The sequence below is a fragment of the Mustela putorius genome, unplaced genomic scaffold (assembly GCF_011764305.1).
Source record: "Mustela putorius furo isolate JIRA1106 unplaced genomic scaffold, ASM1176430v1.1 tig00004039_pilon_pilon_pilon, whole genome shotgun sequence".
Taxonomy (NCBI): domain Eukaryota; kingdom Metazoa; phylum Chordata; class Mammalia; order Carnivora; family Mustelidae; genus Mustela; species Mustela putorius.
In genome coordinates, this window is record NW_025422174.1 from 2,390,518 (window position 1) to 2,406,905 (window position 16,388).

General features: G+C 50.8%; 2 protein-coding genes across 5 annotated transcripts in view; one reads left to right on the forward strand and one right to left on the reverse strand.

Moving 5' to 3' along the window:
- IL4R (interleukin 4 receptor) overlaps window positions 1–7,993 on the reverse strand; it is a 35,235-nt gene extending 27,242 nt beyond the window's left edge. For all 4 annotated transcript variants that reach the window (XM_045072452.1, XM_045072451.1, XM_045072454.1 and 1 more), the window contains exon 1: window positions 7,867–7,993. The gene's annotated coding sequence lies outside the window, so the exon portion shown is untranslated. The remainder of the gene's footprint in view (window positions 1–7,866) is intronic.
- A 153-nt stretch (window positions 7,994–8,146) lies between these two features.
- The window catches only part of NSMCE1 (NSE1 homolog, SMC5-SMC6 complex component), a 75,010-nt gene continuing 66,768 nt past the window's right edge, over window positions 8,147–16,388 (forward strand). The window contains exon 1 of the mRNA XM_045072597.1: window positions 8,147–8,775. The gene's annotated coding sequence lies outside the window, so the exon portion shown is untranslated. The remainder of the gene's footprint in view (window positions 8,776–16,388) is intronic.

Here is a 16,388-nt window from a genome sequence, read left to right on the forward strand (position 1 = left end):
ACAAGAAGTTCCAAAGGAGACAAACTGATCTTGGGGTCATAAGTCAGGAACTGTCCCTGGTTTGGGGGGCAGGAGGGAAGCTTCTGGGGCTGGCCAAGCTCTGGTTCTAGGCGGCGTTGTGCACATTTCTGCATACCGAGGGAAAAGGCACGAAGCTGTGCACCTGTCTGCACAGAGGCAGGGGAAGGGAAAGAGGAGAGAGACCACGCCCTCTGGGCTCGGGGCGGCCAGCACCCCCCCACCCCCAGACCCAGCAGTCCTCTCCAGATAGCAATTCCAGCCCCCCACGGTCTTTTCTGGGGCCACCGGCTCTCCACTCACCTGCCTCTGCTCTCGCGGCTCACAGCCATACCCCCCACCCAGAATCGACCCAAGGATCCACGGGCGCTCAGACCCATGACGGACAGACCCATATGACATGACACATGCCAGCGCGGTGGGCCCAGGGCCAGTCCTGCAGGGCAACTGTCACTCCCACAAAGCTGCTTTTTGTCACCTCCGTGAAGGCCTGGGCATTGCTAGGTCTCTTGACATCTTGAAACGAAGCTTGAAATCCAGATTTCCATGCCCCTTTTCCTAAGTTTTTAAAATCTGGAAAGCAGTTCCTGTTTCAAAACCCACACCGCAAATCTGTAGTCCCACTTTGGCTTCCAACCACCAGCTGACGTCCTCCAGGGTCGGGGGCGAGGGTGTCCCAGGACACCGCCACCAAGACGCACAAGCAGCCACAGGGGGAGACCCCACAGCCTCCCTGGGCACCAGCCCCTACAAAGGCAAAAGGCTGCCCTTTCAGAGGTCCCCTGCCCTCTGTCCCTGTTAGCTCTTGTTCATTACGGGATGTGGTTGTCAGGGTGATGAGAACGGAGTGGAGCTGGAGAACCACACCCCCCTCCCCAAATCGCCTGTTCTTTGTGGCCGAGCAGCATCACGGGGGCAAGGGAGGAGAGTCAACATTCTGCAAGCCCCACGCCTTCCTCCTTCGTAGGGGGGGAGGCCCGCCTGCCAATGCTGCGCTCTCCCAGCCCGGCTCCACCGGTCCCCAAATGTGCCACAGACTCCCCCCTCGATGTGCACCTCCTGTGCCACCCCCAGGGACCCGACTGCTCAAACCCTGCTCTTCCCTCAGCCCTTCCCTGACTGTCCCTCTGTCCCAGCATCCCTGCCAGTCTCAGCAGTACTGAGCTGTGTCTTCTTTCTCTCCTTTTCGGGACTGGAAGCTGCTCCAGGCCAGAGACCGTGTCTTACTCATCGTCTGTGGGAACAGAGGAGGCAGCCAGCCAGGGGCAGCCGCAGTGGAATTGATCTTCACCCTCGGGGAGGGGTCCCTGCCCTCCAGGTCCTCCCCCACCCTCCCTGCCTGGAACGTCAGCCCATGTTCACACCCAGTGACTAACCCACGCACAGGGATGTTGGTAGCACTTTTCATATCCACGACTGTCGCTATTTTCACAGGAACTGGAGAGAGAGGCAAAGTGAGTCACAGCCCCATTTTAGGGATGAGGAAAGTAAGACCCAAACAGGCCAAAGGACTTGCCGCAGATTCCAGAGCAAGTGGGTTGCCAAATGGAGACTGAGATGTACGTTGTTTTTTGTTTTTAATTTATGTGGCTCCAAGACTAAGGTCAAAGAAAAGTCACGAAAATGCATATAAAGAGAACAGGTATAGGAATATTAATACCGAATAAAGTGGAATTCAAGGCAACAAAGTATAAAAGAGAGAAAGGTGGGTGTTTTATGATAAGAGCAACAATTCACCAAGAAGGTATAAAAATCCCGAAACCTCCTTCTACTCATATATTCTATTTCTATGCGCCAAACAATATGGGTTTGAAAATAAAGAAAAAACAAAAACAGACACAAAAACAGAAAATATGAATGATGTCATGATCAAGCTTGAGCTCCTAGATTTCTAAAACTTTACACCCACCAGAAAATATACATCCGTTCAAATACATGAAGAACATACAGAAAAACTGACCAGAGGAATCTTACAAGGACCTCAACGAATTCTCCATTACTGATCTCAACAAGTCATCACTGATCTCACACAAGTCATAAATACTGACCACTATGCAATAAACTTAGACTCCAACAATACAAAGGTAACTTTAAAAAAAGCCATGCACCTTAAAAAAAAAAAGTTTGAAGTGCGTAACATTTGCAACCAAAAGGGAAATTGAAAATTATTTTAGCAATGAACGACATTGTGTAAGAAAGACCTGTGGAATGAAGCCAAAGGAGTACTTGGAGGAAAAAACACAGCCACTTAGAGTGAAGCAGATTTACTAGAAAACAAGAAAGCCTGAAAACAAGTGTTAGCCTCAGATAAGGAGTTTCAGAATGGAAGAAATTTTGATGGACAGCAACGTAGAAGAGGAGGTTTTAGCTGGAAAGTCCAATGTGAACTCCAAGGGGGATGTAACCACTCAGAAGTATGATTTCAGGTTGTATCAAGAGAGGTATAGGCTCCAAATCCAAGGAGGTGATAGTCTCCCTCCCCCGGTGACTGGGCAGGCTTTGGTGGGAGGCAAGGGGGTTGACTTTGAGCAACTGGATCATGTCTGAAGCCAGACTGAATTCTTTACAATTCCCTGAGTCAGGAAGAATGGAAGAACCAGTACTCTGAATTTCGAATAAGAGAAAAACTGGGCTCAGGTTGGAGGGCGCTGGTTACTACTTCCAAAGGGTAGAACCAGAGCCAGAACGTGAACGCTACTGGAAAGTTAATTTGGCTAAATCTCAGGGAAGATTTTTCTCCCAGTTAGAGCTGTCCAGCTGTGAAAATGTGGCTTCTTGAAGGCGTACACTCCACCTCCAGAGGCAAGATTGTTAAGAGGCTGCGGCTCCACGGGCTTGGAGGGCTGCCTGTCCACAGATCTGGTGTCTCTCCTCTCCACAGAAGTTGTGTTTCCTCTTTTGAAAAGGCAGAACAGTCTCCTGGCATAGGAAAACCTTGGGGCCACCCCAGTTCTCCAAAATGGCTGCTGGTCTCTGCTCCCTCACTTCTGACCAAGAAAGGTAGTTTCTTCGAGAAGCTACTCCTTGGGCTGGAAGGCTCAGAACAGCAGTTAAAGGCACAGGCTCCCGGGTCAGCAGCCTCAGGGTTGAGCCCAGACTCTGCCCCTTCGGCGTTGTGTCACCCAGATCAGCCCCCACCCTGAGCCTCAGTTTCCTCCTCGGGGCAATGGGGAGGCACCTGCTCACCTACCCACCCATCCTCTTCTGCACACCGCCCCCCACCCTGTGCTTTGGCGTGTCCTCACTGTTTGGGGCCAGGAAGGCTCTCGTTGGTAAAATGATAAGTACAAGGATTTCCTTGGAAACACCATCCTGATCCGGATCCGACCACATGATGTGTTGAAACACCGTGGTGAGGACGGAGGATGCTGGAGCTGCTGGCTTCACAGCTGTGCTCTGCCACCTGTGTGGCCCTGGCCAAGTCACTCAACGACTCTGTGCCCATTGCTTCATCTGTAAAGTCTGGATGAGAGCTGCCCCTACTCTGCCAGCTCCTTTCACAAGGTGAATGAGGTACCTGCAGGTGTCTCGTTTCTGTTGTACCTCCCCGACCCCCGATCTGTGTTACTTCCCCTCTCAGTCTTGCTCAATTCCTTCCAACCACAGCAGTTTTCTCGGGGGTCAGACATACCAAGCTTGGTTCCACCTCGGGGCCTTTGCACCTGCTGTCCCCTCTGCAGGAATCACTCTCTTATTTCCCTGGATGTCCACGTTTGTTTGTTTGTTTTTGTTTTTTACCTCGGGTCTTAGTTCAAAAGTCACCTCCCTCCCTAGAATGAATGTCAGCTCCACAAGGGCTCTTGCTTCTGTGTCACTGTTGTGTCCCCTTTCCCTAACATGTTTGCTGAGGGAGTGTAAGCCTGGTGCTAACACTCAAGGCATGTGTGTACCCGTTACTTTTTGGTGTGCGGTCCATCCCTTTATAAATCTGCTGCTCAGAAGGACAGTCCTTCCCTTTTAGGAAATGTTCCACCAAACCCAGGGGGCCAAGCTCTCTTCTCCTCACAGGGACCTACTTCCTCCCTCTCTCCCTGTGGCGGCGAGGGGGGACTCAGATGCCAGCCCAGCTGGTGATCCTCTCCAGTGAGTCGGCGCCCAGGCCTGTTTGAGCGAAGCGGGGGGCTCTCTAAAGCAAACTTGACACCCCTAGGGTGAGAATGAGTCAGTCGGAGCCAAACGTGAACTCTCAGAGGCCTGGTCACTTGTTGGGAAGGGAAAGGCATGCATGTTTAGACAGATCTGTGCACCCAGAGCCAGGGACAAGCCGCAAGCCGGGAAGTGGGGTTGCTGGGATGGATAAGACCTTCCCTGGGGGTCCCTCCACCTGGCCCGGTCTTCCCCAGCCTCTGCCCCCTGCAACTTCCTCAATGTCCCTCCTCACAGAGGCTGCCCTGGCGTCCACACTCGCCCTGCTTTACTTGTGCGCCTGATGGGATATTCCCTGTTCTCCTGTGTGAAGTCCGGGCTGACCAAGCATGTCTCAGAATTCACGGTAACTCAGATTTCAGAAAGGTCACCTGGTATAAAATCCCACCCGACCTCAGCACCCTGCCTCCCCACCAGGGGTCCAGCACTCCCCGGATCGCTCACATTCACTCCTCGGCAGTGAGACACACAAGCATTCGTATCAGGGAAGCATAAACAAACACATTAAAGTGCCTCCTGATTAGTTCACCTCAGGTCTCGCTTCCCATGGGGTCATGGAAAAACTTTCAGTTTCCAGAGCCTGCAGACTTCAGCATTAGAAATAAGACGTGGGGCAGGTAGAGCTGTCTATATCAGTTTGCTTGTGTTTTGCCTGTCTTCTTAACTGGAACTGAAATTCTGAGACAGCAGAGACTTTGTCCACTGCTCTATCGGGAGCTCCCGGAAATACTGATAAATATTCAAAGAAATAAATGAGCAAGCTAGGGGCTGGGTATGGAGAAGTGACTGTCCTAAGAAGAGAAACAGTAATCACTGAGCCGTGGGCAAGGTGTCTATGGAAACTATCTCATGAACACCCCTCCAATACCCATTTTAGTGACAGGCAAGCTGAGGCTTAGAGAGGTTCAGCACCTTGCTCGAGATCCCATAGATAGGAAACAGCAAGGTCTAAATTTGAACCCAGCACCCCTACGCCCACCTCCAGCCCAGTCTGCAAGCCTGTACTCTCCCCTCTGCCTTGGGCTCTGAGAAGGAGTGACTTCCTGGAAGTCACACATCAGGGACACAGCCTGTTTGGTGCAGGACACCCTGGCTACCGCAAGACCCTTCAGTCTCCGCTGGGCTTCTGGTCCACACTCCTGCAAGGGCAAGTTCATACGACATGCAGGCCAGCCACTGGCCTCTCTTCTAGCCTAGCCAAGGGAATTCAGGTCAGAAATGACCACGGGAAATGCTCAGAAAGCTGTCCCCCCCGGGCTAAAGTGAGCAAAGTGGCGCAGTGGGAAGGAACGCAGGCTGGGAAGAAAAGCAGATTCAAATCCCTCCCTGTCCCTTCCAAATATACGGCCTCGGCTAAGGCCACTGCACGCATCCCTGGCAAAATGGGTAGATCAAATCCCATCCAGTGAGGTTCATTTATTCACTTAACAAACACATTGTGCTCATCCTGTGCCAGGCACTGTCTGGACACCTGACCGTTATCCGTACATTGAATCATCACTACGGTGGTAAAAAGTCATCACTACCCTTTCATAAATGGGAAGACCGAGGTCCTGAGAAATTAGTCAACTGTAAAACCAGCATCTGAACCTCGGCAATCTGGCTCCAGAGCCCTGGCTCTTAACCTCCACACTGTGCTTCTTAATGGGCAAACCTCCACACTGTGCTTCTTAATGGGCAAAAAGAGTCATGAACATTTGTTGTGATGTACTATGCGAGGGAAATCACGTCAAGTATCTTAAAAAACATGTCCTCAACCTTCACGAAAGTCCAACTTGAAAAATGAGAAGCACCTAGTGTGGGGGGGCTTCTGCCCCTGCCCCGCTCCCAGGTACCATCAAAGGCAGCTGAGGGCAGTGAGTCACTTGAACCCAAGCTCCCTCCTCCATCCTGTGGGGTAGAGGGGTGGGGATTTTGGGGGGGGGGGTCCTGGACAGACTCTCTCCTCCTCTGATGGTGCATTTCGGCTTCATTTCTAAATCAGAGCAGCAGGAAACGGACTGCCTTAGGGGACCACCTCCCTACCCTAGCTTGACCTTTCTGCACCCCCGGGGATCGTGCTGTAGAAAGCACATCAATTAAGTGAGTCACTGCTCAGAATCTGGAAGTCCTCAGGTCATCCCAGACCTGCTGGTAACTGGGTACGTGGTAACCAGGGTGACTGACTCACTAGCCGGCTTCCCTCCTTGCTCCGTTCCCATGGCCTCCCTTCCAGATTGGGGTCTGGAGGTCCTGGGTGGGGCCTGGAAATCTGCACTGTCGTTGTCTGGGGCTCAGGCAAAGGTGAAGTGCACCGGGCCACGCTTCTCAGCATGGCACTCAAGGCCTTCCACGATGTGGGCACACCCTCCTTCCCATCCATGCGTGGCTTCCCCCCCACTCCCCAGCACCACTGGAGCCATGCCCAGCAGGAGCCCAGTAGGTGCTAATAAATGAGTGGATGGCTAGGACAGGTTGCCTCCCATGCCACATACCTCAGCATCCTCACCTGTAGCCACAGGGCAGATGAACGGCACTCAGGGGGACTCTGCAGGACCCTGAATGTCCCCTGACTGTGGGGGAGAGAGGTATACACCCTCAGTCTCCCCATCGGACTTTAGGATTTTAGTAAAGGCACTGATGTCCCAGCCGATGCCCACATTTCTAAAAGAGGACACTCTTAGGGAGGAACCTCAGAGAGGGCTGGGGGAGAACAGAGGAGACGCTAGGCCTTCAGGAGGATCAGTGCTGGCTGGAGAGTCATCAACAAATCCCAGCAGCAGGGACCCGGAGTTTGCCAGGTCGTCAGTCTTGCCTGATCTAAATCTAGATTGTGCGTGTGTGTGTGCGCGCGCTTTAAAATCCAGACGCCCAGGTTTACTGAATCTGAATCTCACTGAAGGCAGCCTGGGAATCTGCCTTTTAATAAAATCCCCTGGATAATTTGTTTATGGGATAGTTTGACAAGTATCACGGGCAGGTGGAAGACAGCAGGCTCTGGCACCCGACCACCGGGGGCCGAACTCTGCTGCACACTTTGCAGTCAGGAGTCATCTCGGGCAAACGATTCAAACCGCCCGGGGGGCCTCAGTGTCCCCATCTGAAAAACAGACTGACTCACACACCGTACCCACCAAAACGGCTGTTCTGCGATTTAACTCCGAATATTTCCAAAGATCCAGACGGAACCTGTACAAAATTAGTCCGGTATCTGATCTCTATTATAACGGGGTCCATCCAACATTCAAATAAGGAGAGAAAGGGTCGACAGGACGCGGTTTCCCCAGACGCCTCGACCCGGTCACCCAGTTCAGTGTTCGGAACTCCCCCGCCCCCACCCGATCCTCACCCACTTCCTGCGCTCGGGGTTAGGGGGTGATCTCCGCGACCAGGGGGCTGCGTGGCTCAAGTCCCGCCTGACCCCACGCTCACGACGTCCCCAAGTCCCCGAAGGGGCCGTCTCCGCTGGCGTCTCCGGGTCAGCACGAACCCGAGGGGGCGCGCCGGGGGTCCTCGGGTCCACGCGCCCGCTGCCCCCGGGCGACCCGGGTCGATCCGGGCGCCGCTCGAGACGCCGGAGGGGCGGGCTCCGGGAAGACCCCCCCACCCCGATGCGGTCGGGGCGGCTCCGGGGGTCCCCGCCGCCCCGGGCCGCGCCGGCGGTCGCGCCCCTCCCCGGGCCGATCGCCCGCTTCCGCCCCGCGCGCGGGCCCCGCGTCCTACCTGCGCGCCCCGGGTCCATTCGCCGCGCCGGCGCCCGAGCTGGAAGTGGGGGACCCCCGGATCGCCCGTCCTGCCCGCGCCGCGCGGGGCTTTCCTGAGCGCGCCCGCCCGCCCGCCCCGGTTTCCTGCGCCCCGCCCCTCGCCGCCCAGCCCCGCCCCGCCCCTCACCACGCCGCCCCGCCCCGCCCCGCCTCAGGCCCCGCCCCTCACCACGCCGCCCCGCCCCGCCCGCCGCAGGCCACGCCCCGCGCCGCCCAGTGGCCCGCCCCCACGCCCTGCGGCCCGCGGCCATCAGCCCCGCGCCCCGCGCCCTCTGAGGCCGGCCTGGGACCTCGCAGCGGGCAGCCCCGGCCCCCCCTGGGCGCACGGCCGCCCCCGCGGAGGAGTCCGCGGTGCTGACCCCTGACTCGCCGACCGAAGTCCCCGCTCCTGCGGGCGGCCCCCCAGCCGCGCTTCGCGGAGGGCCGGTGCCTCCGGGGCCGGGAGCGCGCAGGGCTGGGGTGGGGAAGGGCCAGCTCGCTTCCTTCACCCCTGCCCGACAGCCGGCTTCGGGCTTCTGGGAAGTGCCCGCGGGTGTTTTTCCGTGCAGTGTTTACTGAGCGCCTCCGTGTGCCGGGCGCCCCAAGAATTCAGAGAGCGGAGACGCCTTCTATCAGCCAGTACAACCCGGTCAGCTCTGCTGCGAGGCTCTGCACGACTAAGGCACGACTGCCTTGCGCAGGAGCTGTGTTGCCATCGCTCATTTTACAGATGGGGAAACTGAGGCACAGAGGGGCAGCGTGCTGAGAGTCACTCGGCAGGTGTAGGATTTGAGCCTAGGCACCACAGACCACTAACCACTGGACACACCACAAGAGCCCATGGGGAACCAGACGGTGGGGAAAAACACTGAAGAATAAAGTATTTCAGGTAAGAACAGGTCCCAAGAGAAAAGTTAAAGGGAAAGGGAGGTGTAAGGCCAGAGCTGGTGGAGCTGGTGGTTGAGAGGTGTCCCTGATGAGATATCTGAACTGAACCTGAAGAGAATATGGGGGGGAGACTAGGGACCGAAAACAGAGCGTGCAAAGGCCCTGGGATGGCATGTTGGAGGAATTGTCTGGAGGCTAGCCTGGCTGGAGAGCCTTGAGGAGGGGACAGTGGGAGGCGGTGCGGTAAGAGATGGGCAGACTCAGGCTGTGTATTGCTGGGGACCCGGAGGATAACTTGACCACATCTCAGCCTCAAAGATCTCCTGGTCTTAGAGTAGAAACGAACTTCTCAGAGCCATGGACAGCCCAATGGGGTTGCTGTGGTTGGAGCCCGGGGCGGGGGGGGGGGGTGAGCCAGGGAAGCAGGGAGTAAGGGTTGGCTTCCTGGAGGAGGAGACACGGTATTTCCGTGCTCTTTCATTATTCTTCATGCATTCATTCTTTCTCGGCCCTGCTGCCTAACCCTGTGCTGAAGACACAGGAAGATAGGAAATAAGCATGATCCTTGCTCTCTGAGACCTTATAACTCGAGTATGTGACAATAGACAGTCAACAGGAAGTCAAGGATGGCTTCCTGGAGGAGGTGGCCTCTGATGGTCCCTCCATAGATCAGTGTGGCAGAGAGAGGGAGAAAAGGGAAAGGCATTCATTCAGGCAGATGGAGTGGGGTGAGCCTGGAGGCAAGAAAAACCACAATTATTCAGCATCTACATACCGATGTCTGGATGAGTCAGGCCCTGAGCTGGCGGCTGGGGGAGAGTAAGAAATAGAGACCCATCTCCCGCTCTCCCAGCCCTGGGGGTCTGACAAGTGAGAAACGCAAGCAGTTGGGTATAATGAACCCCGAGGGGGGCAGTCCAGGCAGACAAGCGGAGAGCCCTCAGCAAGGACATGCGGCTTGGCCAGACAAGCCGCGAATTCCAGCAGGTCCGATGGGGATTCTGCATTCCACATGGATTCCACAAAGAGCAGCGGGGGCAGCTGTAGACATCGCCTTCGTGGACGCAGGTTCGATCCTGCCTAGAAAAGCTTGCACGCACCTTCACGCCCATCCTTACAACCACTTGCTCACATTCCCCAAACACATTCACAGTCATGGACTCACACCTTCCCCCACACTCACCCCTGCAGCCCTTCATACTCACCCATGCACACTCACTCACCCGTATTGACTTACACTCATCCACACTCTCCACGTGTTCGCGCTGAGGCACAGTCACACCACCGCACGCATTCACACCCACACGCAGGGACTCAAATTCATACACCACTGACCTTTGAACAGCATGGGTGGGGAGGGGTCAGGGGCGCCGACTCCTGGGCAGTGGAAAATCCACATGTAACTTTTGACTCCCCAAATACCTAACTAATAGCCTCCTGTTGACAGGAAGCTTTACTGACAACAGAAACAGTTGATTAAATATTTTGCATATTATATGTATTATATACTGTATTTTTAATTATTATTATTATTTTTAAAGATTTTATTTATTTATTTGACAGACAGAGATCACAAGTAGGCAGAGAGGCAGGCAGAGAGAGAGGGGGAAGCAGGCTCCCTGCTGAGCAGAGAGCCCGATGCAGAGCTGTATCCCAGGACCCTGGGATCATGACCTGAGCTGAAGGCAGAGGCTTAACCCACTGAGCCACCCAGGTGCCCTGATTTTTTTTTTTTTTTAAGATTTTTATTTACTTGACAGAGAGAGAGCAAGAGAGCACAAGCAGGCAGAGCAGCAGAGGGAAAGGGAGAAGCAAGCTCCCCACTGAGCAAGGAGCTCGATGTGGGGCTCAATCCCAGGACCCTGGGATCATGACCTAAGCCACAGGCAGTCACTTAACCAACTGAGCCACCCAGGCTCCCCTATATACTGTATTTTTAGAATAAAGTAAGCCAGTGGGGGTGGTGGTGGAAAGTAAGCCAGAGGTGCCTCGGTGGCTCAGTCAGGGAAGAGTCTGGCTCTTGATTTTGGCTCAGGTCATGATCTTAGGGACGGGAGATCACGCCCTGCATTGGGCTCTGCACTGGGCACGGAGTCTGCTTGAGATTCTCTCTCTCTCTCTCTTGCCTCTCCCCCTACCTCCTCACTTGCACATACTCTCTCTGTCTCAAAATAAATGAGAGTGAAAGGGAGCACACAAAATGCAAAATGACTTGTATCCACCCATAGAGCAATGTGGACCCTGGAAGCCACAGATCTGTTTCCTGTGCCCATTTTCAGAATGTTATACAGGTGGACGCAGCCCACGTATAGTCTCTTAAGGCTGGTTTCTTTCACTCAGCAATGTGACATTAGGATTCCTCCGTGTCTCTTTGTGGTTGAGAGCTCTTTTATTTTCTTTTTTCCGTCCTCTGACTCTACCACCGTTTATGTGTTCATCTGTTATAGGACCCCTCGATGGCTTTCAGTCCGGGGCAATTAGGTATAAGGCTGCTGTGAGCACTTCTGTGCCAGTTTTGCATGAGGATGTTTCCACCTCCTCTGAGTAACTACTGAGGAACGCAGTTGCTGGGTCGTATGGTCAGAGAACACTTCCTTTTGTGAGAAACTTTCAGATGCTCTTCCACAGTCTATACCCTTGCCCACCAGCAACCCGTGAGAGTTCTGCTCGTAGGCGTTCTTGCCAGCACTTGGTGGTGTCAGTATTTTTTAGCTGCCTGGTAGATGTGTAATGATACATATCATCGTTATTTTATTTTATTTATTTATTTTTTTTTTTTAAAGATTTTATTTATTTATTTGACAGACAGAGATCACAAGGAGGCAGAGAGAGAGGGGGGAAGTAGGCTCCCTGCTGAGCCGAGAGCCCGATGCGGGGCTCGATCCCAGGACCCTGAGATCATGACCTGAGCCGAAGGCAGCGGCTTTAACCCACTGAGCCACCCAGGCGCCCCTATCATCGTTATTTTAATTTGCAGTTCCCTAAAGGACATACTATGTCGAGCATCTTTTTTTTTTTTTTTAAGATTTTATTTATTTATTTGTCAGAGTGAGCACAGGCAGACAGAGTGGCAGGCAGAGGCAGATGGAGAAGCAGGCTCCTGCTGAGCAAGGAGCCCGATGTGGGACTCTATCCCAGGACGCCGGGATCATGACCTGAGCCGAAGGCAGTGGCTTAACCAACTGAGCCACCCAGGTGTCCCTGTTGAGCATCTTTTTATAGGTTTCTTTGCCCCTCTTAGGTTACTGATTTTAGAGTTTTCTTCATTTCTAATATCTGCATTCAATGCTATTGATTTTTCTCTGAGAACTTCCTTTGCCACACCTCACAAATTTTGGTAAGTTATGTTTTTATTTTGTTTATTTAAAAATACTTTTTAAATTTCCCCTATGATTTCTTCTCTAGTCTATGTGCTATTTAGAAGTGTGCTTTTTATTCTCCAAATATTTTGGGATTTTCCAGCTCTCTATTTTCTTAAGAGGGGGAGGGGCAGGGCAAGCGCGTGAGCGTATGTGCACATATGAGAGAGAGAGAGAGAGAGAGAATGAATCCTAAGCAGGCTCTATGCCTAGTATGGAGCCCAACAAGGTACTCAATCTCACAACTTTGGGATCATGACCTAAGCCCAAATTCAGAGTCAGACACTTAACCAACTGAGCCACCCACGTGCCCTGATCTCTTCCTATTTTTGATTTCTAGTGTATTTGTATTGTACACTAAGAGTATACTTTATAAGATTTCTAATTTTTTTTTTAATTTGTTGAAGTTCGTTTTATGGTCCAGAATGTAGTCTGTCTTGGTGAATGTTCCATGTGAAGTATTCTGTGAATGTCAATTAGATGCCGTTGATTGATCGTGCTGTTTGTTTTAGCCGTATGCTTGTGGATTTTTGCTTCCTGGACCCATCAGCTACTGAGGAGGTAATGAAGTCTCCAACATCCAGTGTTATTAGTATTACCCAATATATTATTACCCAGACCATAGTGAATTTGTCCATTTCTCCTTGCAGATTTATCAGTTTTTGCCTTATGTATTTTGACCCTCAGTTGTTAGATGCGTAACGTTCAGGATTGTTCTGTGTCTTGGAGAACAGACTCTTATCATTATATAATATCCTCTTTTTAAAAATATTTTATTTATTTGACAGAGATCACAAGCAGGCAGAGAGGCAGGCAGAGAGAGGGAGGAGGAAGCAGCCTCCCTGCTGAGCAGAGAGCCTGATGCAGGACTCGATCCCAGGACTCCGGGATCATGACCTGAGCTGAAGGCAGAGCCTTTAACCCACTGAGCCACCCAGGCGCCCCATAATATCCTCTTTTTTTCTTTTTCTTTCGTCATAGTATCTTCTTTTATCCCTGCTGATATTCCTTGTTCTGAAGTCTGCTTTGTCTGAGGTCAATATGGCAACAGCTTTCTTCTGATGAATGTTAGCATGGTATATCTTTCTTTATCCCATTGGTTTCCATCTAAGTGCATGTATACATTTGAAATGGGTTTCTTGTAGACAGCATGCCATTGGGTCTTGTTTTTTAATCCACTCTGATGGTCTCTGTATTTTAGTTGATGTATTCAGACTATTCACATTTGAAGGGATTGTCAATTGGGCTGCTAGTGACCATATTAGTAACTGAAAAAAAAAATGCATGTATTTTTTTTTCCTTAAAAAACATTCTCTTTTTTGCATTCTCTGGTCTTCACTGAACATCTTTTTTTTTTTTTTAATTTATTTATTTTTATTTTTTTTTAAAGATTTTATTTATTTATTTGACAGAGGGAGATCACAAGTAGGCAGAGAGGCAGGCAGAGAGAGAGAGGAGGAAGCAGGCTCCCTGCCGAGCAGACAGCCCGCTGCGGGACTCGATCCCAGGACCCTGAGATCATGACCTGAGCCGAAGGCAGCGGCTTAACCCACTGAGCCACCCAGGCGCCCCTATTTATGTATTTATTTATCAGAGAGAGAGAGAGAGAGAGCACACGAGCAGGCAGAGTGGCAGGCACAGGCAGAGAGAGAAGCAGGGTCCCTGCTGAGCAAGGAGCCCGATCCCAGGACCGTGGGATCATGACCTGAGCAGACGGTAGCGGCTTAACTGATGGAGCCACCCAGGCGTCCGTATATCTTCCTTTTTAAAAAGTTTATTGGTTGTCATAACATTTGCAGTAAATATTTACAACTTAATCTAAACTCACTTTCCAACAATGTTATACTGTGTTGCAAGCAGTGCAGGTAACTTATAACAACGTTTTGTCGACTCCTTCCTCCATCCCGGAGAACACTGATGTCATTCATTTCACGTATCCATGTGTTATCATCACCCGGTACTATTACTACTCTCAATAGTTATCTATTAGGTCAATTAAGATTCTTTTACAGTCTAATTTTTAATTTTTCTTAGTTTATTTCTTCCCTGACACTCTTCTTTATGTAGATCTGAGGGTCTGACAATATTTTCTTTCTCTCCCAAGAACTTCTTTGAACATTTTTTGGAAGGTCCATCTATTGGCAACAAATTTCCTTGATTTTTGTTTGTTTGAGAAAGTCTTTACTTCTCCTTCACTTTTGAAGGGTAATTCCACTGGATGCTGAATTCCAGGTTGGTGGTTTTTTCCTTCAATATACTTAAAATTTTCACTCTGCTCTCTTCTTGCTTGCCTGGTTTTGACAAGAAGTCTGTTTCTTCATAGATAAGGATTTTTTCCCCCTTACTTGCTCCTTTGAAGGTTTTTTTCTTTGCCTTTGGTTTTCTGCAGTTTGAATATGATACGTCTGGATACAGATGCTTTGATGTTTACCTTGCTTGGCTTCATTCTTTTTTTTCTCTACATATCAGCTCTGGACATTTCTACTGTCATACCCTCAAGCTTACCGGCTATGTCGCAGTCAAGGCACGGGGCCACCAAGAGTGTTAGTATATCTGTTATAGTGTGTTTTATTCCCACCATTCCTTTCTGATTCTTTCTTAGGGTGTCAGTTTCTCTTCTTGCATGTTATCTACTTTTTTCCGTGAGGTCCTTTAACATATTAATCTGTAGTTACTTTGAATTCCTTTCCTGTCTGATTAAGTCTCAAATCTGCATCACTTCTGAATCTGGTTCCTATGGTTGCTTTATCTTTTCAGACGATGATTTTTCTTGCCTTCTGGCATATCTTGTAAATGTTTGTTGAAAACCAGGCACGATATGTTGCATAATAGGAACGGAGATAATTGGGCTGCCAGTGTGAGGCTTTATGTTAATCTCTCTGGGAGCTGGGCTGTGTTCGATATTGCAGTAGCTGTAGATGCCAGAGGCTCTGGTTATCTCTGGTTTCCTCTTTTTTTTTTTTTTTTTAACCCTCTGTGGTCTTTGGGTTTTCCCAAGAATTCCTTCTTAAATAAAATGTCTTTTATTTATTTATTGTCTTTTATTTATTTTATATACTTTTTGTCCTTCAGTTCTCCCAGTTTTGCTGAACTGTTATTAGAAGGGAGCCCTGTTGATGTGGCAGGAGATCTTTGGAGAGGAGAACCTTCTAGAATATATAAGTAAATCCCATTTTTCTAGTGGGCCTGAGTTCCTGGTCTGTGACCTTCAGAAGCACTTCTTAGGCTTTTTTTTTTTTCTTGCCTTGCTAGAGACAAGAAGGCTTGATGGAGTTGGAGTTGACCTAATTTCCTTCACTCCTTGCTCAGATACAGTAGCCTCCCTCTGGGGGCAGGTCTTTGTTATGGAGAATGGTCTCTGCCCATTTCAGAAGGGTTGTGTTCCTCCGGCTCCCTATCCCCAAATATGAGGGGATTTTTTTTCTGCTCTGATATTCACTGGGAGACTGTGGTAGGCTCTTTGAGGTAAAATCTTGAGCTAGTTCACACTCAACCTCCTGCAATTCATAAAAAGTATCATCTAAGTGTTCCTACTAATTATTAGCTGTAGTGGTTTCTGCATCCAGGAAGCTGATCTTAGCTGTGTAGTTCTGTGTTCACCTTGTCTCCCCAGACTTCTGGGTGGCACCAATGCCCTGTACCTCCATTCCCTGAAGGGTTTGGGAGAAGTCCTCAATCTTGACTTTGTTCAGCTTTTCTCCTGTGTGGATGGCAGTGATGCCTTCCAAGTTCTTTCCACATCAAAGCTGAAACTCCAAGTTCTGTCTCTCAAGTTTTAAACCTAGTTGTCTTCGTTTGTTTTCCCCAGAAGCAGACTGTGAGATTAGGATTCTAAGGCCAGCTGCTTACCTGGTCAGTGGTCCCAGGAAAATCAAGGGAGGTATGGGAATCACCGATTCCCATCACTGAGAAGACAGTCTCTGTGGTCAGCTAAGGCTCAAGTCTGCTGCAGAGCTCAGGGAGACAGTGTAGGACACGTACTGGAAATTCATCTCGCTAAGGGGGAGAGAGCTGGGGTATTGATACTCCTCTCAGCCAGGGGCTCACAGATGCTGGGGGTGGAAGTGGGATAAGGACCAGGAAGGGGAGAAGAACAGGCTTCTACAACCAGGAGACAAGCCCTCAGGCAAAGTGCTATTTGGGCTCAAGTTTGGGAGTCAGGAGATGGCAAAGCTGATGGGAACCCAGGGTTGGAAGTTATGACAAGAGGGGTGCTCTGCCTCTAAATTGAGGAATGGCTTCCCTTCCTGAGCAA